The sequence below is a fragment of the Petaurus breviceps genome, unplaced genomic scaffold, assembly GCF_028583685.1.
Source record: "Petaurus breviceps papuanus isolate PSGF00001 unplaced genomic scaffold, PetGlider_PUasm1.0 84, whole genome shotgun sequence".
Classification (NCBI taxonomy): Eukaryota; Metazoa; Chordata; class Mammalia; order Diprotodontia; family Petauridae; genus Petaurus; species Petaurus breviceps.
The window spans coordinates 8,769,569-8,791,853 of NW_027186645.1; the positions used below are offsets into that span (position 1 = coordinate 8,769,569).

Below are 22,285 nucleotides of genomic sequence, written 5' to 3' on the forward strand. Positions count from 1 at the left end.
GGTGTAAGCACATGCCAAGGAGACTGGAATCCCCAATTGGAGAGCTCTTGAAAATAATGCAGCCTAGTACAGTGGTATAGGATGGTCTACTAGTAGAGTAAAGAGAGAAGGATTTTTAATCAGGTTTTTAAATCTAGACTCTGTTATTCATTAATTGTGTGACTTGAGGCAAGTTACTTAATCTCTGTAGGCCTCAGTTTCCTCATTCTTAAAATACAGGGATTGTACCATAAAACAGGGAGATAGAGGACAACCTCCAAAGTCATTTTAAACTCTAAATCTGTGGTCCTGTGTGCTGCATATGGAGCATTTCAGTGATTTATCATGAACTATTTCTTTTTTCCCTCCTGTCTGGAACTTTCTGACAATCAGCGGGCCATCAATTTGAGAACACTAGGAATGTGGGCTTATCACTTTTTCTTAATTAAAAAGAAAAAAGATGAATTCACTGACTGGCTTTTAAGACAGTTCATCATTTCTGAGTTTTTCTATGTTCTGTCTGTATTAACTTTTTGAGGTCAGGAAAAAATAAATCTCTGTAATCAGTTTAACCTTCTCCAGATCAAAGTGTCCCATACTTGGTGAATGGATTACAATGACGATATTTAGGCCATGCCCCTAATTTTTCCTTAGCTTGGTTGCTTGGCTTTATTTTATGAAGATAATGAAGGTATGCTGGTTTCATATGGCTTGTGTGAACATCCGGTTAGGAGCTCATAAAAGGTAAATTGATTATGTTTTAATGACTTCAAGTAAACAGTTAGTTTAGTATTTTGTTTTAATCTCATTCATTATCTCAGGTTATTTCCTCACTTTTAAGATCTCCTTCTAACACTTTGATAATCGTATTTCATTTTGTGAATCATTCCTCCAAATTTAATTGCCTGGGAATCTTCAGTGACTTTTATCCATCATGGAATTTAGGACCAGAAGACTCTAGACATCAGTTAGCCTTATTTCCTCATTTTACAGACAAAGAAAGTAAGGTCCAGGGAATTTAAATCTTCTTACACCTTACACCATACCACTTAACTCTTCAGTCCAGTGACAACCGCCTCATTGCTGCTTCACAAACAAGACACTCTAGCTCTCAGCTGTGGGCATTTTTTCTGGCTATTCCCCATACCTGGAATTCTCTCCCTCCTCATTCTGCCTCCTAACTTCCCTGGATTCCTTCTGGTACCTGTTTAGGAAGTCTTTCCTCATTCTTCTTAAGTATAGTGTCTTCATTCTGTTAATTATCTCCTATTTATTTTATATGTAACTTGTTTGTAAATATTTGCTTGCTTGTTTTCTTTCCCATTAGATTGTAAGCTCCTGGAGGGCAGGAACTGTCTTTTGCCTCTTTTTTATCCCAAGTGCTTAGCCCAGTGCCTGTGTTCATTAACTAGCAAACTGACTGTGGTCAGCCAACTTGCAACCCCTCTTTTTCTTCTGGTCCCTGTGATTGAGTTACCAGATATCAGTGAGAAAACATTTTTTCCTTTGCCTCCTCTTACTACTGTCACATATCTATCAGCTCATTCTTGTCACTTCCCAGTTCCTGTCGTCCTTATTGTTTGCTGAAATAGTGAATGGTTTATGGTTGTTGTTGAGTTGTTTCAGCCATGTCTGAATCTTTGTGACACCATTTTGGGGTTTTTTTGGCAAAGATACTGGAATGGTTTGCCGTTTCATTCTCCAGCTCATTTTACAAATGAGGAAACTGAGGCAAACGGGGTTCAATGACTTGCCCAAGGTCACACAGCTGGTAAGTGTCTGAAGCCAGATTTGAACCTGACTCCATGCCCGGCACTTTAACTACTGAGCCAGCAAGCTGCCCTGTATGAATGGTTTATAATAGGCATCAATTGCCTTAACTAGCTTACCCAAATCATTCATTTTATATCTTGTCTCCTAAAGTCTCTTAGCATCAAGATGACTCTGTGTTCCTAAAGGCTTTACCTTTAAGTAGGGAACAATCTCTGACAAATCTTACCAAGTTAAGTGGACTTTAAATATAGTCTTGCCAGTGGTCTGAGAATCACCCTAGCCTAATGTTCAGCTCTATAAATTTAGCTTCCAAGCAATGGAAATTTTTCTAACATGGCAACTCATAAAAAACATATACTAAAATGTGAGGGCTTGGAAGGGTTGCAGTCTTTGTCAGTGAAAGGAACACAAATGAATGAAATCACAGATTCTTGCAGTTTTAAAATATACATGTAAGTGAATGAAGAAAGGCAACATGACCTAGTAGATAAAGAAGGAAGATCTGAGCTGAAGTTCTGCCTCAATCATGTCCTGGCCATGTGACCTTAGGGAAGCACTAACCCAAGGTTGGGGAACCTGTGACCTAGAGGCCACATGTGCACTTGAGGACCTAGAGGACCACATGTGACCTCCAGGCCACAGGTTCCCCATCTCTGCACTAATCTTTCTTTGTTCCAGATAGACCTGGAAGGCCACAAACTTGCAGAGTAGGTACCAATCTACTTTAGTAAAGGAAATGTCTTCATCCAGAGTTCTCTGTACTAGTGAAATCAAAGGTCCAGCTCTCCTTCCTATACCTTCCCCCCCTCAAAAAAATAAAAGGCAGCACTGAACTGTGGGTGCTGATAGATGCATAACAGCAATAATAATAGCTACAAGTAAGTAATATCAATATCTATTCTGATCTATTTTTAAAAGATCTAACATTTCTATAGCACTTTTAGGTCTTGCAAAGTGCTTTTCATATATTTTCTCCTTTGATCATTTGATAGAGTTTTTAAAAATCTTTTACATGGTAAATTAACATTTTTATAGAAGAGAATCTGACCCCAAAGAGATAGGAACATCACAATTTGTGAAACTAAAATTTGGCTATTGAGAAATGAGAAGTATCATTGTATGAGTAAACAGAGAAATTTTAATATATCCAGAACATTACATCTTTTTGTTTCTAAAAAATACAGAGAGAGAGAGCAACTAGAATTCAAGCTGGTAGAGCAGCTGGGAGAATAAGGATAAAGATAGAATTCTGTGGAAGTACCAATTTGTCAAATGCTGGACCCCAGACTGAGACCAGGCCACCTGCCCCCAGGGGCTGCTATGTGACTTGAAACCAAGAAGTAAATCTAATGCTTCAATGTCTCTGTTAGTAATTAGATATTCATGTTGTTCCATGTTACATATAAACCCATTTGGAAATGAGAGATTATACTCAATCTCAATGCAGCTTCTTGTGTTACAATTATTTAGTGAAGCGTCTCCTCTCCTCTAATGGTCTCTGATGAGCAGGCACTGTTTTTCTTTCTTTTTTTTTTTCTTTTTGAATCCTCTACTATGCTTTGAATATGAAGGATAGTCAATAAATATGTTTGAAGTGAGTGAAAGGAGGAAAATATTTCCTGGGTAACATGACAGAGGGATGTTAGTGGTAAATTTACTGTCAAGGAAGGGATTTTAATGGTCATTGACATTAAAGGTCCAAAAGAGTAACAGTAAAAAGACCCTATTTGATCTTCAGTTTACTCACTTGTAAAATATAGGCGTTGAACCGGAATAATCTCTAAGGGACAATCACTTCTAGCTTTGACATGCCTTTGGTCTTATATATAAACCTCCTCCTGCCAAAACCAAGTGAAATCTCTGGAACACCTGGTTTGTACCTTATCTTGCTGGTATAGGGAACTTCCCCCAATGATGCAGATCAGAAGCTTGTCTCTAATTTATAGTCTTCACAGGCTTTCCTGTGATCTTGTCCAAGGTCACAGAGCTATTATTATATGTCACAAGCAAAACTTGAACCCAGATCTTGCAACTATAAGATCAGTCTTTTATCCATGTACATACATACCAGTACTAAAAGAAAGCTTGATTGTTAATGTTAGAGCCCTGTTATCATACCCAACCTTGGAGTTCATGACTTTTCAATGGAAATGCCTTAAATTATTTTGGTATCTCAATAACTGAAACCCCTTGGACATAATTCCAGAAAGCCTGCCTCATACTAGGGTCACAGATAAAGCAGTCATAAAATACACTGCTTTACTTCACAGTGAAGGAAACTGAGGCCTGGAGAAGTTATGTGACTTGCTTAAGGCTATGTAGATAGTGAGCAAATGAGCCTATATTCAAGCTAAGTCATTGGATTCCATCAAGTACTAAATGTAAATGGTATAAAAGGATTGCACTGTACAATAGTATAATTTTAATTATAAACATTAAGAGGAAGAGGCTAGAATTGAAAACTTTAATATCTAAGGAGCTAGACCATTGCCAGAAGACTCCTTAGCTGTTGACAAGAATGACAAAGAATTATTTGACAACAATAATCTTTCCCCCTTAAGAAAATTCATTAGTCAAAATTTCTTCTAACCAAGTCCCTAATTGATTACATGTGTGTGTACACTGTGTACACACGGTTCACTTGATCATGTCTAAAAGGCCTCCACAGAGGCTTACTCTAGTGCCTCATCATGGTGTGGAGGTGAGCTTTCATCCTGGATAACACATAGCAGGAGATGCAGAAGATTCTTGAAAACTGGAAAGGCTTTCAATATGGTACTGGCTATACCCTAATCTGTTGTCCAAACAGCCTATCTAATTACAGACTTACCCACAGTATGTAGATTACTAGGTAGTAAATTTTTTGACCATTGAAACCCATGAGAAGAATAAAAATTTAAAAAGCTACCCATTAGTCAGTAATAATTTATTAAGAACTCTGTGCAAATTGGTAGCTTCATGTACAATTCTCCTCTTTTCTATTGTGTAGATGGCCCATTTTACGTGGTGTTTGTGAAGTTCAGAATCAACACAATAAAGCAAGTGCTCTTTACAATGTTAAAAAAAGAAAGAAAGAAAAAGGGGGGGAAAGCTATGTACTAGGCACAATTCTAGGCATTGGGGATATAAAAGCCCAGAAATTAACTAGTTCTTGTCCTCAAGAAGCTTACATTCTATAGGAAAAGAAAACATGTTCATATATAAGTATGTATACAAAATAAGGACAAGATAATTTGGGGGAAAGGGGGGACTAGCAGCTGGGCAGACCAAGAAAGGATTTATTTAGAAGATGGTGCCTGAGCTGAGGTTTGAAGGAAATAGGATTCTAACCTATATTTGTGTCTAAAACAAAATTTTTTTTAAAGAAAGCTTATTTTTGCAGAAAAAAAAATCTAGTCATTCACTGAATAGATAAGATTCTCATTTCTTATAGGGGACCTCTTGCCATTAATGTATGTAATTTTACAAAGTACAGATACTCTAAAATTAGAATATAGACCTGAAAGTCTTGAGCAGAGGGTGTGGTGATCATAGACACTTTGAAAAATACTCACATACATATTATTTTTGTTTACATGTGCCTAGAAAACTATCCCCATTAAGCTATGTCATCGAAACAAAGTCATTTTATGTGTTGAGAAAGTACTTGATAATTAAAACATTGAACATTTGAAAGTAAAAATAAAGCCGTAGAGAGATGACACAACTATTTAATGTTTTAGAGATATATTTGTCCCATAATTCAGAAATTTATGCTTCTATCAAAGGTACTAATTATACTTAATAGGGAACACTGGACAGGTGATTTACGATTTTCAAGTTATTGACCCATTTCATTAAAAAATTGACTGCAGGATTTACTCCAAAATAATTGCCTGTCAGACCAAATCAAGTAAGTCACATTAAACTCAACCTCACCTGATGTACTATAAAGCTTCTATTTGACAAAAACTCATTTAGAAAATTCAAAAAAAACAGTGCTGCCTATCCTTTAGGGTCAACCATCTCTTGTTCTCTCTTCCTACATTCTAATATTCAGAAAACTGAGGGGTATGAGATAGAATAGAAGAATCCGTGTCCCTTCCTTTTTTTCATATTAGAAATAAGTTGGTCTTTTCTTAAATTTTACTTCTCTAAAGGGACGTTACCAGGTGAACATGCCCCTTACAAAGTTCAACAAACCCCTCATTAATCCCAAATGATAGTGAAATGCATTTTTCTGGTTAATTGAACTGATGGTTACCTGAGATTTAGTCAGCACTCCCATTTTTATTTCATGGCTTACTGAAGAAAATTTTCTTAAACCCTACACATTATCAAATGACTCTTGTTTCTTCTCCAGCTACTAGCTGCCCTCTACTGGTGGAAGGGAGATAGTCAAAGATTCCCCCACTCTAGGGTAGAAGGCATCCCAATGGAAGCCATCATTTCTACCTTGACCCTGCACCCATAAAATCTGTTGAAGTTCCATCTCCCCATGCTCCAAAAAGTCTTTGATCATGTGCAGGGGGCATATTAAAAGAAAATCCTGATTTACATTTTAAAAACCTATTAAGCACTGCATTTGTATTTTAAATGTGCATCATACTTAAATGTACTAATTAATATACCTTATCAATAACTCAATCTAAATTCCCTCTCATTCTTTATGGTTGTAAATGTCTTAAATTTTTTAAAGGTAGCTGTAGCCTGTGTATATACTTTTCCTGTCCTTCTGCTTTTTTTCACTTTGCATTATTTTGTAAAGGTCTTTTCCATATTCCTCATACTTGTCATTTTAAAGGAGTATATAGTATTAGATTAGACAGAAAAAGTGTTGTGTGGTAATAGATTAATGAGCTGCACTTGAAGCCAGAAAGACCTGGATCAACCTCCACTTGTGACACATTCTGGCTATATGGTCTTAGGGAAAAAGACCTTTTACCTCTCAAGGCTCTAAATAGTACTCAAAGTTCCTTAGTTGCAAAGATGGTACCAATCTGAAGTACTTTATTCACATGGGAGTTCCCCTATACCAGTTTTTCTCGGAGTGTGATTCAGGAACCCCTGGTGTTCCCTGAGATCCTTTCAGTGAATCTATGAGGTCAAAACTCTTCATAATATCTAACACTAAGATGTTTTCATTTTTAATATAGTAAATATTTATAGTATAACCCACATAAACAAAAGCTCTTTAGGGGAAGTGCTAAATAATTTTTAAGAATATTAAGGGGCTTAACATCTAGTCACTATCATTATCCTGTGGAATTCTACTATATGAATAGAACATGGTTTGTTCAGTTATATTCAACCATTGTACAGTTAGGTTGTTTCTAATTCTTAGATATTAGAGATCGTATAGCTCTCAGTATCTATATACACATCTTTCTTTATTTCTTTTTTAATTACTTCCTTAATAGTATATTCCCAGTGACTGGTGTTAAGGAGTCAAATGATCCAGTCAGTTTAATGATAGTGTACTACCGTAGATCTTGAGCAACTGTGCTGTCATGGAAAAGACTGACTTTAAGGACAGAAGGCCTGGGTTCATATTCGTTCTGATACCTGCTACTTGTGTAATGATGGTCAAGTCATTTCTGTCTATCTGAGCTTCATTTTCCTCATCTGTAAAATGAAGGGATTGAACTGATTGATCTCTCAGGTCCTTCTACCTTTAAATCAGTATATTTTCCAAAAAGACTACACTTACTTGCAATTCCATTATGAAAGTGTACCTTATTACCCACATCTCTGCCATCATGGATTTCTATGGTTTTTATTTATATTTGCCAGTTTGATAAGTAAGGTCAATTATTAATGATGTGAATTTTTTTTCACATGTTTTATTTACAATTTATGTTTTCACTTTGTGAAATTGAGAGTTGATACCATTTGAATTGAGGGGGGAGGTATTGTTTTGTAGATTTTATATCAGTTCTTTGTAAATTCTATATGCTGACATTTTAGTTGTCATATTGATTGTAAAAAAAAGATTCCCAAACTGTTTCATCCCCCGCCCCATACACACTTTTTTTTGGTTATATGAAAATAGATACATGTATAGACAGATAAAGATGGCTTATAAAATTTAATTAATTAATATTAATTAATAGAATTAATAATAAAATATTAATTTATTAATTAAATTGAAATTTTAAAAAATCTACCTTGTCCATGCTACTTATTGGATTGTTGTGAGGAAAGTACATTGTAAACCCTAAAGCATTATGGAAATGAGTTATTCTATTTCTTCAACAAAGACAACAATTTTGTGTCAGTCACCATTATATTTTAATATTTCTGTAGATCCATCATCTCATCTATTGATTTAGATGGAAACTCATCCATATTTATATGCCTTCTTGTCCTATGTAATTCTTGCTGTCATCCTTCTATAAAACCTCCATAGAGGATCTGCCTACTATGCTGGAGGTCTTTTTGTAAGTCTGGTTGTATCTTGTGTTTTGCCAGTGCAGTATTTACTCTATTCATCAGTTTTCCCTTGATCTTGCTCCATGAGTGGCCTTTTTCTCTTTCTCGTCATATGCCTCAATGATGTCTTTTATGCCACTTCTTGTGTATGTCATTCTTGGAATATGCTGCAGATTACTCATACCCACCAAGGATCATTCCAACACCCTTTGTATCAACTGAAATTTTGAATTTTCAGAGATCATGATGTTCCATGATTCACAAACATACAGAAGATAAAGATTATTGATTTCAAATAGGGGCTCTTAATCCTCTTTTATGGTGGAGCTCCCTAGCAGTCTAGTGATACCTATGTACTCCTCAGAGTCATGTTTTTAAAATACGTAAGGTAAAATACTTATAAAGGAATTTGGTTATAATCTGTAGTCTCTAAATGGAAAGACTATAATGACAAGATGTCTAACAGAAGATCTATTAACCAGATTAATAATCCTGTTACTAATTAACTACTTTCAAAGTAGTAGTGATTGTAAATGACATTTTGAGATATAATCAACAACTGTAATGTTTTATGAAAATATCTGTAATGTCTATTGTTAACAAAGTAACAGGTACTACAATTACTACTGTGGTTTGTTGCATACATTTCATAATTAAAGAAATACTAAATTTCAAAGTGTAGTCAAAATGAAGATATAATTTTTTCCCCATGCAAGTTGACAGCCCCCCTAAAAATCTAGACCCTTTGGAGGAGAAGATGGGCTTTTGTGGTGGGGAACAATCTAGAATTCTTGAAAGCCCTAATACAACAATTTCCCAAATAAAACCCAAAGTGCTATTTTCCTCCTATTCATTTTTGGATCTATCTCTTTTCCCATCTTCTATGGGAAGACACTATGGGTATCTATCCAAGCTTTATGTAATAATAGTCTAATTTTATAGACTGCCCATTTAGTTGCAAAATCATAAGCTTAGCATCATACATTTTTTAACAGAAAAAACGAAGAAGATTTATTTTACAGGTGCTGTTTACACCTAGCCACAAAGAAGCCGGTCAGTCTAAAACATCAAGAGGATCTATGGCCCAAGATTAATTGAAGGGGTTTCAGGCAAACGGACTTTCCTGGTGGAATTAAAAGACAAAAATTCCTCTGTCAGATAGGATTCAAATAGAAGAAAAAGTTCTGAATGAGGCAGAAAGCTGGTACACTTCTGGTTAGCATGATATTTCCAGAGACTAGCCAAGTATCAGTACAGGTCTGGCATTACATCTCTCTGTTTCTCTGACCTCTGTGGTCAGTCATAGTCAAGCTTCTTGGATCCCTGCCGCATATTTATCCTTTTGCACTTCGATCTGCACATTTGCACCTTCCTACACTTGGCTCCAACACCAGAGTAGAAATCGGCAAAATGGCACTAAGAGAAAATGGCAATATACAATCTTTACCCACATTGGGTTTTCCTATGCTGCTTACTGGGACAATCTTAATTTGAGTGACTGGGGATCTAACTGAAGAGAAAGAGGTCCCATAATCTTCATTTTATTATATATGGTTTTCTGTACTCCATTGATTAATTTTATTTACTCTAATATAAAAAAGTTTATTAAAACTTATGAATCGTTCTCTTTCTCAGGTCTCTATCCCATCCCATTGATTTTTTTTTTGGAGGGGGGAGGGATGAGGGGTGATAGAGTGTGTATATGTATATGTGTTTGTGTATGTATGTGTGTTTACGTGTTTGTGTGTATGTGTGCATGCACAAGCATGTTTTACCAATATCAATTAAATAAAATAAGCTAAATAGGAGTGGATTTCACTCCTCTAACTCTCGATGCCTTACAGGCATGGAATATTTAAAAAGATGAAAGATCTCTAGAGAATGGAATTCAAAATTATGTTTTCCACTGTGTTTTTGAAAACACCAAGAAACCTCAGGTTCACTGTGCATATCTTTATTGAAGCACTATCTAAGCCTCTTAAAGAAGCTCTTAAAAGAGTTGTCATTGGTCCACAATCAAGCCAAATATTTATCATTTATTAAAAGGGGACTTACAAGAAGGACTTTGTTCTATTTATCACTTTAGGATTCTCTACCTAAGATCTTTCTCCCTTGTGTTACCATAGGTTAAACAACTTCAGGATGATGGAGTGGAAAGAACATGATGAATTTGGAATTGAAAGGCCTACATACATACATAGATCTATGGTCTTGGCTTTGCCATTTACTATTTGAGTGACTGTGGACAAATTACTTGCCCACTCTGGGCCTCAGTTTCCTAATCTATAAAATGAATTGATTAGACTAGAGGACATCTACTGACCCTTCTAGATCTATCTAAATCATTAATCTTTTGTTGCTTCATAGGGATAGGTCCTGATTTCATAGGATAAACTATCTGGAGAGAAACACTAGTTTCCCAGATGCGTGGATAATCTAAAAGAGATGATAAAATAAAGCTAACTTGCCAGTTCAGATTCTTAATTCATGCTCTTTCTTCATCAGTTTCTTCTTTTCTTAAACACTATTAAGAAAGAAACCTTCTGTCCAGCATTAAAGAGTTTTATAGTTTTTAAGAAGGAAAAACCTAGCATCCCAGATACCTTAAAAATTTAGGTCCTTTTCTCTAGAGAGCCATATTTGGTCATCCTTAAATTCATGGCAGAGTCAATTGAGGCAAGTCATATAATACACAAGATAATCCCTCCTGGGTGAAATCAGACCAGACAGGATATCCATGCTCAAGAGTCTGGTCCAGGTCCCACCCTCACAGTGCAGTTAACAATTTTAGAAACTTCCAATTCTAGGTAAGAAGGACACAAACAACAAGGAGACAGAAGGGTATGGCACTGAGGCAATGTGGCTTCTGAGAACGGGGTTTCATTGCAGTGGAACCATTAGAATGGTGATTGGGTGTGAGGCAACCATATAAAGGGACATAGAAAAGAAATTTATGTGTATATCCTGGGGCAAAGCCTGGTCACCCTGCCCAAGTTACATGCCTAATTCTGTCTAATTCTGTTTCCCTAGATTAGTATTAATCTCCTAAAGCCTTAGACTAGGTGCGGGGAACCTGCAGCCTTGAGGCCACATGTGGCCCTCTAGGTCCTCAAATGCAGCCCTTTGACTGAGTCTAAACTTTACAGAACAAATCTCCTTAATAAAAGGATTTGTTCTGTAAAACTTGGACTCATTCAAAAGACATTCTGCATGTAGACGAGGATTTTAAAGAAAAACTGGAAAGAAGTATTACTAAAACCTCAGTTTCTAGATCTGGAGCTAAAAGGCACCTTGGAGGCTGTCTCCCTACCCTTATTTTGGCAGATACGGAAACCTGGGCTCCGGATGCTTAGTTTGCCCAGTGTCTCAGAGGTCGGAAGCATCACACATGCACCATCAGCATCAGTCCAGACTCCAGAATCACTGCTCTTCCCGCTGTACTGTGCCCCCTCTCTGAGAGCAGATAGTGCCCCTAGAGGAAGGTGGTTCACGTGAAAGAGCTATTTGTAGAAAATTTGGTCTCAGTCCTTCTGTTCAAGGGAGAGCTTTAACTGCCTTCCTCTGCCAGACTAGCCCAGCTTCCTCTTCCTCTGCTGCTACGGCCTCTGGCTTCCCTGAGCATACGCCCTCCCTATTGAAAAGGTTTATGGCCCTCCTTAGTTGGGAATGAGAAGAAGCTTCAAGATATTAAAGAGAGAAGCACTTACTAGAGGCACTTCTTCGTGCAGTCTGAAGCCTTGAAAAACAAAGATTTGGGAAGCTGGCCAGCTGAAGTATCCTGTGGTAAGAACAACCCCCTCTGCCCATGTCAGCTTAGGAGCTCCTATACCATAGTACACTCTTTTCCCCCACCCGTAAGTACAGAGAGTCTCTAGTACTCTCAGGATGAGCCTTAAGCAGAATAAGATGAATAGGCAAGGTATCTTTGGCACTCTCCCTATTTCCGGGTCATTCCTCAGTGGCCTCATGCTAACTCAGGATGTCATGCCTGCTATGTCTGAGCACATTATGCTGCAGAACATTCCCTCCCTCTCCTCCAAAAGAACTTTCCTTGGCTTGGGTCCCCATTCCCCAAAGGCCCTGCTCTTTGTTAGTGAATTGGGATAGCAGATCTGTGTAGTGGTCATTTCAGGAGACAGGTGATTATCATGATCTCCCACCTTCCTCCCCAACCACCTACCCTACATGTATTTAACTGGATCCTTCCAAAACAAAGCCTTTATTCACTGGAGTATCTTTAATTTGGGGGGACAGTCAGGCACCCTGGGAACATACCATCTAACAAGTAGACTTTATCTTGTCTGTCCTATCACACCAAGGAAGCAGCTGCCTATTCAGCCTTCACCTGGGACCAGGACTTTTTGTTCTGGGTACAGAATAACATATAAACTCAAGCCCTTGAATGATGGTTAATTCCATTAGCTATGTAATTAACCTGTAATTTCCAAATCAGATCATTAGTCACAAACAGTGAAAAGAATTTTTCCATCAATCCAATTATTAGAAGGATGGTCTTAAACAATGAATTTTTAAGGTAAGGACCTTTTCGTCACCGTTGTTGTTTATATGTAGGCATCAGTATAGAATAAAGTTGGTTTGTAATGCAAAGCTGAAATAAACCTGAAAAACGTATTTTCCCTTTAGGCATAGAATACAAATCTTTTTTAGAAGATATAGCAAGTTTGGCTGAAGAGGAGTTAACATTATTAATGTTGATTAAGTTGATATTATTAAGAATAATATTATTTATATTATTAATAACATTATTAACCTTTGGGCAGGCAGTCAGCTAAGGTAGATCCAAGTCCTGGATGTGTTTTGGGTCTTTCTGTTGTTGTTTTTCAGTTGTGTCCAACTCTTCATGACCCCATTTGGGGTTTTCTTGGCAAAGATCCTGGATTGATTTGCCATTTCCTTCTCCAGTTCATTTTACAGATAAGAAACTGGGGCAAACTGGGTTAAGGGACTTGACCAGGGTCGCACAGCTAGTAAGTGTCTAAAGCCAGATTTGAGCTCAGGAAGATGAGTCTTCCTGCCATCAATCTTGGCACTCTATCTACTGTGCTACCTAAATGTCCTTTTTACCTTTCTGGGCCTCCTTCAACTTCCTCACTATTAAAATAAAGGGTTGTGACAAAGGGATTTCATAGTTTCATTCTGTGGAAGCATATTTAAAACTTCACTTACTGTAAGACAGAAAATATTAAGAAGCAGTATTTTTCTCTAAAGCCCTTTCCGAAAGTCCCTTGGATTGGTAGGTATAGGTTGAGAACAAAAAGACCTTTCATTTGGTGAATGGATTAAATCTCTCTTTATCCCTTGAAGGGATTAGACTTTGGTCCACCCCAGGAGAAGTGCCCTCCTCTACTGAACTGGAGATATTCTCACAGTCTCCTATTATTTAATTTAGATTCTTGATAGAGATCTCTGACTGGGACCTTAGGGATTCCTCCAGGGGAATGGTCCCAGAGGAATGAGATAGTGACTTTGGCGACTACATTCTAGGATACTAACCCAAACTGTATTTGGAAATAGCTTTTCTTTTTTCACTGTTACTATAAATGTTACCAGAAATCTTAGAGCAGGGAGTCATGTTGGAAGCCATGGGGGGTTATGCCAGTTTGGACATCTCTGTCTCTCCAAGCTAGAAATGTCTTGGATATTGATTTAATGATAAATGAAACTGTTTATGGCATACTGGGGACTGATTAGAGTACAATATTTGTTTTAATTTTTTTTTCCTACAAAACTTCTATCTTGAGGCGGCTAGATGGCACAGTAAATAGAGCACCGGCCCTGGAGTCCGGAGGGCCTGAGTTCAAATCCGGCTCAGACACTTAACACAAAAACTAGCCCTATGACCTTGGGCAAGTCACTTAACCCCTATTGCCCTCCAAAAAGCAAAAACAAAAAAACACTTCTATTTCTAAATCTACCACCTAGGCCCCTAAGTTGTACAATGATAGAGCTCAGGACCTCAAATTCTGCTTTATATATTTAATAGCTATGTGAACTTGAGCAAGTTACTTAACATTTGTGTGCCTCCATTTCCTCCTGTGGAAAGTGGAGATAATAATGGTTATCTACCTCCCATAGTATTATGAAGATAAAATGAGATAAGAGCTATCCACAAAGTCCTTTGCAAACCTTTATAAATGCTAGTTACTGCATAAGTAGTAGCAATTATTAAATCTTATGACTCCTTTGAAAGAGCATAACTATTCTTGTCCTTGTTTTAGAGATGAGGAAACTGGGGGTCAAAGAGGTGATGTGATCAACATGAGTTCATACAATGGTAGAACTAAGATTTGAACTTAGGTCTTCTGACTAGGTCAGTACTCTCTCTCTTCACCCTTTTGCCTCTCAACTCAAAAAGGCATTTTGTTTTAGTGATTAAAAAAATATATGTTGGGGCAGCTAACTGGATTAGTGAACAGAGGACCAGCCCTGGTTTCAGGAGGGCCTAAGTTCAAATCCAGCCTCTGATGCTTCCCAGATTGCCCCCACACTCACAAAAAAGTATAACAGAGGGAAAATGACAAATGTTGGTGGGGCTATAGGATAACAGGGACATCAGTGTATTGCCAGTAAAGCTATGAATTGGCACAGCTATTCTAGAAAGCAATTTTTTTAAGTTATAAAACCCTTTGACCCCACAATACTACTTCTAGGCCTGTAACCCAGAAATGAAAGAAAGAGGAAAACAACAAGGGCAGCTAAGTGGCACATTGAGTAAAGCGCCAGCCCCAGAGTTAGGAGGGGTTCGGTTCTGGCCTCAGAGTTCGGTTCCAGCCTCAGACACTTAACACCCACACAAAAAAACTAGCCGTGTAACCTTGGGCAAGTTATTTAACCCCAATTGCCCTCCAAAAGGCAAAAAAAGGAAAGAGGAAAACTGTCCTATGTATATACAAGTATCTTATAACTGCTCTTTTTGTGGTGGCAAGGAACTGGAAATAAGAGGAGCCATCAATTGGAGAATGGTGGAACAAATGATAGTTGAGAAACACTCTTGTGCTATAAGAAAGTCTGAAGGGAACAATTTTAGAGAAGCCTGGGAAGACTTAAATGAACCGACATATAGTGAGATGAGCAGAATCAGGAAAACAATTTGTACTATAACAACAATATTGTAAAATCAAACAATTTTGAAATACTTAAGGATTCTGATCAGTGTATTGACCAGCAATAATCCCAAAAGACTCCTGATGAAGAATACTGCTCACCTCCTAACAGAGAGATGATGGGTTTAATCTGCAGAATGAGTCATGCATTTTGGGACATGGCTAATAATATGAGATGTTTTTTCTATGAAAATAATCATAATAATAATAGCATTTGTAATAATAATAATAGCTTTAAGGTTTGCAGAACTCTTTACATGTGATCTCATTTGATCCTCACAACAATCCTGGGTGGTCGGGACTTTCATTGCCCATTTTTTACAAATAAGAAAACAGAAGCTAAGAAAGGCTTGACTCCCATGTTTGTTACGAGGATTTTTTTTCATTTGGGGGAGGTGGAAAGGAAAGAAAGGAAATGCTTGATAATTGAAAAAATGTAAACAGAAATATATGAATTGCACAAAAGAGAGAATGGTAATGTTGACAGTCAGCAAGCTTATTATAGGAATTACACAAAACAGAAACTAGTATTATTGACAGGCAACAAGCATTTATTAAGTGGCATTTACTATCTACCTGGGCAGTGTGCTAAGCACTGGGGAGACAAAGAACAGCAAAAACAAGGCCCTTGCCCTCAGAAAGCTCACATTCTAATGAGGGACACAACATCTAAACAACTATGCACATATAAGATATATACAGAGTAGATGGAAGGTAAACAGGGAGACCAATTGGAAAACTCTTACCGTAATGCAAGTGAAAGAAGATGAGGGTCTGTACTACTAGGGAAGGAGACTTAGACCACTGACTTATAAAGCTATTAGAAAAGCACTGCTGTATGTATGCCTGAGATTGTTCAATTCAGCAGACATTTATTTTGCACCAACTATGTACATATAGAACTGGGGAGCTAGGTGGTACAGTAGGTAGAGTGCCAGGCCTAGAGGCAAGAAGATTCATCTTCCTGAGTTCAATTCTGGCCTCAGATACTTACTAGCTATGTGACCCTGGGCAAGTCACTTAACCCTGTTTGCCTCTGTTTACTCATCTGTAAAATGAGCTGGAGAAGGAAATGGCAAAGCCCTCTGGTATCTTCACCAAGAAAACCCCAGATGGGGTCACAAAGAGTCAGGACACAACTGAAAACAACTCAACAAGATACAGGTCCAGACCTATATGTACAGCACTTCACTCCTTCCTCTCTGGCCATCTGCTGTTCCCCTTGTTATCCACACCATGCACCATGCTCCTAGATCATCTAGGTTCCCAAACTTATTTGGCCTACCACCCCCTGTAGAAAAAAAAAAAAACCTACTCAGCACCTCCCTGGAAATTTACTGTCTTTTAACCCTTTAATGTTTTTTTTTAATTGGATAATTTCAAAAAATGCCCCACCCCCATCATTCCAGTGATCCCCGGGGGGGCAGTATTACCTACTTTGGGAACCAAATGGGGAGAGGAGAAGGGAGTCTTCTTCTGAGTAGTGACTTCCTCTCTTAGTTTACTGTTTTAGGCAGCCTCGGCCAGTGCATTTTCCCAAACTTCATCTTCTTCCTCAGTCTCAACAATGGTCTTACTGCCAACCTCCTTCTATAGTTCTGAATCTTTGAACCATAGTCAAATCACTTCTGCCACTGCTACTGGATATGTTGTATCACTCTGATCCCCTGTGGACCCACTCACCAGCCTGGTAACCTTTTGCCCTGCCCTGGCCACCATTCCTTTACATGTCCTTTCTCCCATCAGAAAACAAGATCCTTGGGGGCAGCTGGGTGGCACAGTGAATAGAGACCTGGGCCTGGAGTCAGGAGGACCTGAGTTCAAATCCAGCCTCAGACACTTAACCGCTTACTAGCCATGTGACCTTGGGCAAGTCACTTAATCCCAATTAGGGATTCCAAAAGGCAAAGAAAAAAAAAAGAAAGTGAGCTCCTTGGGAGAAGGAGGGACTATCTTCATTAGCACCCCCACCACTTAGCACAGTTCTGAGCATAAGTGCTTAATGAAAGCTTTTTCTTTTATTTATACATCCATTCATCCATTTATTTATTATGCAAAGCATGGGGCCAGGGGACATATAACATATTCACAAATACAAAATATTGTGCCATAAGAATATAGGTGTAACCTTGGGCAAGTTACTTAACCCAATTGCCCTCCAAAAGGCAAAAAAAAAAAAAAAGAATATAGGTGAGTTTTTTTAAGTGTTTTTTAAGGACCATTTCTCAGTGCTTCAGTTTTCGCATCTGTAAAATGATGATCAAGATGATCTCTAATATTCCTTCTAGCTCCTATGAACTCCTCAAGGGCAGCGACTGTCTTTTGCCTTTTTTTGTGTCTCCATTTCTTGTCATAGGACCTGGCACATAGTAGGTGCTGCAACATTCTAACAGTTATTCTGCCATTCTGTTTACAAGATAACCAATGATTAATCCAGGAGGATTAGTACTTGTTCAAATTACAGCCCTGCCTACATGTAGTCCCTTTCCTCTGTGACTGAACAAGGGACCTCGGTTTTCTCATCTATGAAATGAAGGGTTTGAACTAGATAATATCTGAGATTCCTTTCATCCCCAAAGCTATCATTCTATGAATCTTCCCTCCAAAAGCAATCTTCCTTCCTCCATCTTGATAGAGACATGCTCTTTCTTTTGTCACAAAACTTTTATGGAGATGACAGGAGAGCATTAAAATCAGAGAATCACGTGTTTCCTGGTGGACCTGCCTTTCTTAGCCCTTATGGGCTCTCACTGAATGATTGATTCTGTACCACCAGTAGTAGACAGGGTGGGAAACTAAGGTAAAATTTTTCTGCTTTTGAAAGATATTGCATGTGTTGCAAAGGCCAAAAGAAGAATAGTATGCCATCATTCTACCTGCCTCAGAGAGTGGATGTAAAGAAAGCAACTGTGAACACTTTGAACTATATAAATGCAAGGTAGTTATGGTTATTGTGTGGCCTCTAATCTTTTGTGGGGGTTTTTTAATTTTTTTTGCTTTTTGGAAGGCAGTTGGGGTTAAGTGACTTGCCCAAGGTCACACGGCTAGTAAGTGTTAAGTGTCTGAGGTCGGATTGGAACTCAGGACCTCCTGACTCCAGGGCTGGTGCTTTATTCACTGCACCACCTAGCTGCCACGGCCTCTAATCTTTTGAAATAGGGCTTAGGAAATGGTTTTGCCAGCTCACTACTGGTAGTCACATTTTTCTCTTACCTAGATTAGAGAGTCCTCAAAGCAAAGAACTTTCTACCACTGCTAACAAGCTTTGATTTTTTTTTAACCATTGCTGTTGTATAGGTGAATTTTGGGATCATGCATGCAAGAATAGGCATTTTTATAGACCATGGGATCACGAATATGATGTTCCTGAGGTTTACTGGATAAATGTTTCTTGCCTAAGGAATTTGTCCCTCCCAGGGTGAATTAATATGTTGGTTTCCTGGTGATAAAGGAAAACATTCCTTTTATTTGGAAAGTTTTATAATAATAGGATTTAGACCTAGACAGGACTTGCAGGGATCATCCATCCAGTCCAGCCTCTTCATTTTCAATTGAGGAAACTGAGGCCCAGAGAGGTTAAGAGATATGTACATAGTCACGTGGCAATAAAATTTGAAACCAGGCCCCTTTGATTCAGAATCCTGTGCTATTTCCATTATATCAGGCTGCTTTTCTTAGCACAAATATTAGCACCATTTTTCCTTTTGTTAGCATTAGTTCACCATGCCTTTCAGCAGAGGAGACCACCCCACAACATGAAGACTAGAGAAGTTACTTTGGCACTATTCATTTACTGTGAAGGATGTGTGAAGTAGGATTTGGAGCCAAAAGGGAACTTCGAAGATGGTGTGGCTCTGATTGATTTACTTACCTTTGCTTGGAGGACCCAAATTCTTCATGCCTGGAACCTGGGCATTTTGGTAACTATTCTATTCCTATGCCAAATGGCTTGCCAGAATGAAAGATGAAGAGGTGATTTACGTGGCCATGACTTCACTAACACAGACATCTACTTGAAAGAAGCCAAAACCTTACTGAGAAGGACCTTATTGAATAAATCAATGGGCACATCACATAGCCCTTTCACGGTTCTAAGACACATAATTCTGTTGCCAAAGAAGTCTCATTGTCAGACTCCAGACTAAATAACAGGTCTATGATCCATCCTTATTCTATAGAAGTATATCATCCATTTATTTACATTTTATATACTTTTTAAAGTACCTACTATGGTTGGAGGGAGAATATGCTGAAAGCGCAGGTAAATATAAATGAGACATAGTTCCTGCCTTCAAAATGGTTATCATCTATGAAGGGGGTCATATGCAGGCAAGCATCTGGGGTGGGGGTGAGGAAAGCAAGAAAACTATATTTGGTCAAAATTGTGTAGTTCAGATCTGAGATGTCATTGTTATAGTGTACTCCCAGTCAGGAAACTGTCATCTCCCAATGCATATAATTATTACCCAATTTAATCTTGGAGAATTGCCTGGGGCACTGAGAATTTAAGTGACTTATTCTTGCTTTCTCAGATGAAATGTACCAAAGGCAAGATTTGAGCCCCTAAGACTGGCTCTGTCCATCATACCATGTTTCTTTCAAAACCATCCTTGTAAATCTCTTAAACTACCCATTAAAATATAGTATCTTTAAAGAATTATGGCTGCAAGAGGGTTGGGTTCTCTTTTTTTAAAAGGGGGGGGGTGTCTGTTTCAGAGGGCAGAAGAACCTAATATAGTTGCTATGGAAAAAGTTGACTTTTAAGTTTTACTTTTACACAGCGGCTCGCTAAGCTATGAATTGTAGAGAGCAGGGAACCAGGACTTCTGCTTAAAGAGAGGAAAAGAGAAACAGGTAAAGACTTAGCTCATGATAAAGGGAGAATAAAATTCTTAAGAGGGCTTCACATAGTATGATTATATTAGATTGTGCATATACTACCACATTACTGTCTGACACACAGTTGTTGTTCATCCATTGTTTTCAAAGGGGGCTAATGACATCACCAGGGATGTCTTGACTTGTCTGTGAATTGGATTTGTGAAGCAGAGTTGTACAAAGTTGTGAGTCTCATTTCTCTTCCAATGGCATTGAAGTCCAGTGGCAAGAAAAAAAGTCAGAACGATTGACACATAGTAGGTGCTTAATAAATGTTTCCTCAACTGAATTGAAATTGAAATTCTTTATCTTGCTGTAATAGGAAATCAGAGGGGGCCCAAAAGAGTCATAGGGAACCCAGCAGGGATCTTGCTAATTGCCTAGGAATGCTATGGAGATCAACCAAGGTGAACTCTCTTTTGGTTAGCTCTATGAACCTAAGCAGAATGAAGAGACTTTCTTTGGGTCTGATGAAGAGGAGATTCTAGATTCACCATCAGAGGGGAAAAGGTACATAAGAGGTACATTGAAACTTTGACCCCTGAGGGAACTGCAAATTCATGGCAGCTAGGTGGATAGAGCATTAAACCTGGAGTCAGGAAGACTTCAATTAAGATCCTACCTCCTACACTTAACTAGATGTGTGACCCTACACAAATCATTTAACCGCTGTGTGCCTCAGTTTCCTTATATGTAAAACAGATAATAAGAACACATACCTCCCAGGGTTCTTATGAAGATAAAATGAATGAGATAGTATTTGTAAAGCACTTTATAAATGCTAGCTATTATTCTTGTGCCATTCCTAGCTCATCATTAATTGGAATAGTGGATATCACCCCTACACTATTAAAATTGTTATTTTTCTCTCTCTGGAAGGTACTAGCGGCTACCTTTTCAATAGAATGCTTGCCAGGGGTGACCAGGTAGCACAGCGAGTAAGAGCACCGGCTCCAGTGTTGAGAACACCTGGAGATCGAATCCTGGGCTCAGACACTTAGCACCCACCCAGAAACACCTGGCCATGTAACCTTGAGCAAGTTACTTAACCCCAATTGCTTAGGGGCGGCCAGGTGGTTCAGCGGAGTAACAGCAGTGGCTCCAGTGTCGGGATGACGTGGATCAAATCCGGGCTCAGATACTTAGCACCACACCCAGAAATAACTGGCTGTGTAACCTTGAGCAAGTTACTTAACCCCGATTGCTTAAAAAAAAAAAAAAAATAGAATGCTTGCCAGAGGATAATCTCTGAGGATGTGCTGTTGGACAAGTTATTAGTAAACTATTCATTGCTTGTGAAGCCTGAAAGAGAAGAAAATTAAGATTAATCTAAGTCCAGAGCTTATTGTCTATGGAAACACTCTTTTGCCTCCAGGGGATGTAGGTACTTTGCACTCCCAAAAATGCCAGACATTTCTTTCTGGTTGCCTAGTTACTAAATACTCTCTAGTCAGCAGAAGGGTAGCCGACCTGGACTTCCAGCCTAGCCCTGATAGGCACTGCTACTTAGGTCCCCAAGCAAAGCCCTATTTCCTGGTTTCCCGTTTGGTGTCCTGTGCTCTCAGCTAGTCTCTGTTATGTCTCAAGTGGACAGTAGTTAGAGGCACAATGTCTCAAGCAAGATGGAAAAATCTCCACTACATACAGTGCACGTCTTATAATCATGATGCATGATAATTCAGCAAGCAATAGATAGGCATAAAAAAACATAGAAACCTGTCAGCTGGGTGGTACATTCTTCATCAACAGGGACCCCAGCTCAGTACAAGGGCTTTCCCCTGTTTGTTGCATGTCAAGTAAGTGCAATCAGGAAGTGAACTGCAGGTGCAGCAGGAAGCAGCTTAAAGGACCTGCCTGGCATCTGCATCCTCAGAATATTGAATTTCCTTCCCTTGCCTTCATGACTCCCATCCCTGGGTCACAATTGGGCCTCACAATCCTAACTCAGCAATGAGCAGCCTTCCCCCTCCAGGTGCGCCCCTGGGATTGCTGCCATTGGCCAGCTGCCAAGAAGAAACCCTGGACAGCTGCCCAAGCAAATGGGCTTCCCCCACTCCAGCCAGCAGTCACAGCCAGGGAGGCTTGAGCCAGCCATGCACTATGCCCCTCCTTTCACTTAA

The 22,285-nt window shown here is 38.7% G+C and overlaps 2 protein-coding genes across 3 annotated transcripts in view; both read left to right on the forward strand.

The window, feature by feature from the left end:
* The window catches only part of LOC138176270 (uncharacterized), a 364,696-nt gene that overhangs the window by 128,131 nt on the left and 214,280 nt on the right, over positions 1-22,285 (forward strand). The gene's annotated exons all lie outside the window — the stretch shown is intronic.
* The window catches only part of ZNF277 (zinc finger protein 277), a 172,585-nt gene that overhangs the window by 59,369 nt on the left and 90,931 nt on the right, over positions 1-22,285 (forward strand). Inside the window, exon 2 of one of the 2 annotated variants that reach the window (XM_069107032.1) lies at positions 20,277-20,422. The exons of the other annotated variant lie outside the window; for it this stretch is intronic. The gene's annotated coding sequence lies outside the window, so the exon portion shown is untranslated. The remainder of the gene's footprint in view (positions 1-20,276; positions 20,423-22,285) is intronic. 2 annotated transcript variants of the gene reach the window in all.